Genomic DNA, 1,248 nt, shown 5'->3' on the forward strand with positions numbered 1-1,248 from the left:
CTTTGTAGCTTTAGACCTCTGTTGCATTGCCATTCCTTCGGTAAAGGAAGAAGCAAGCGTTGCAGGAGCGAAGGACACCCTCATGTGCCCAACTACGACCCAGAGATCGAAAGAACATTTTGCAGAAGAAAGAAAGACAGACGTTGAAAACAAGGAAGAACTCACAGAATGGCTAAACAACCTGAAGAACGTGCCGCAAATGAAAACAACATAATGGCAAATCTTATCCTACTGGAAAATGATCGCAATAGACCCATCCGGGACTATGTGTCACCAAACTCATATGATTTCTCCCCAGGAATCATGAGACCAGTATTAGATGGATCAAGGTTCGAGATGAAGCCAATAATGTTACAAATGATACAAACAGCAGGACAGTTTAGAGGATGGCGTGGTGAATATTCGCACGCCCATATACAAAGCTTCATTGAAATTTGTAACAATTTTGTGTTCCCTAATATCTCTACTAAAGAGGTTCAACTCATGTTAATTCCATTTTCACTATGCGATAAAGCAAGAAAATGGGCATACTCCCTCGAACCAGAAGAGATAACTTCATGGGAGTAAGTTGTGGAGAAGTTTATGAAGAAGTATTTCCCTCCTACCGAGAATTCCAGAAGGAGGAAATTGATCACCAATTTTGAACAAGATCAAGATGAATCGCTCAGTGACGCATGGGCGAGATTCAAGAGACTAGTGCACGACTGCCCATATAATGGATTGCCAGATTGCCTCCAAATGGAGATTTTCTATAATGGACTAAATTCTGCATCGCAGACAGCTGCCAATGCAGCAGTAGCAAGAGGTCCACTGGATAAAACATATGATGAGGCAAAGAACATTCTTGATCGCATCTCGAAAAACCACGAAGATTGGCAAGAAAGAGATCAGAGAGCAAAACGCAGAGAAGGTAATGCAAGTAATGGTGCCATCGCATCATTGCAAAATCAAATGAATGTGATGATAAATTTATTATAGGGCATCGCAATAAACAATCCCATAATGCAAAGAGGGCAAGTCAATGCGATAGAATAGACAAGCACCAGTTGTGCTACATGTGAAGAATCACATTCTGTTGAAGAGTGTCCACGAAATCTGATGTCAATCAACTTTATCAAGAACAACCCTTTTTCAAACACGCACAACCTCGGATGGTGAAACCACCCTAATTTTGCTTGAAAAAATAACCAACAACAAGTTTGTCAACCTATGGCGCAAAGAAAAGGACCACCAGGATTTTTCCAGAGA

General features: G+C 41.1%; 1 non-coding gene across 1 annotated transcript; it reads right to left on the reverse strand.

The window, feature by feature from the left end:
* Nucleotides 1-615: 615 nt before the first annotated feature.
* Nucleotides 616-722, reverse strand: LOC120070109 (small nucleolar RNA R71). The gene has a single exon (XR_005479788.1). It is a non-coding gene; the product is annotated as a small nucleolar RNA R71 (small nucleolar RNA).
* Between the last annotated feature and the right edge of the window lie 526 nt (nt 723-1,248).

This window comes from Benincasa hispida, chromosome 7 (assembly GCF_027475165.1).
Source record: "Benincasa hispida cultivar pf3 chromosome 7, pf3_genome.v1.1, whole genome shotgun sequence".
In the NCBI taxonomy this organism is placed as follows: Eukaryota; Viridiplantae; Streptophyta; class Magnoliopsida; order Cucurbitales; family Cucurbitaceae; genus Benincasa; species Benincasa hispida.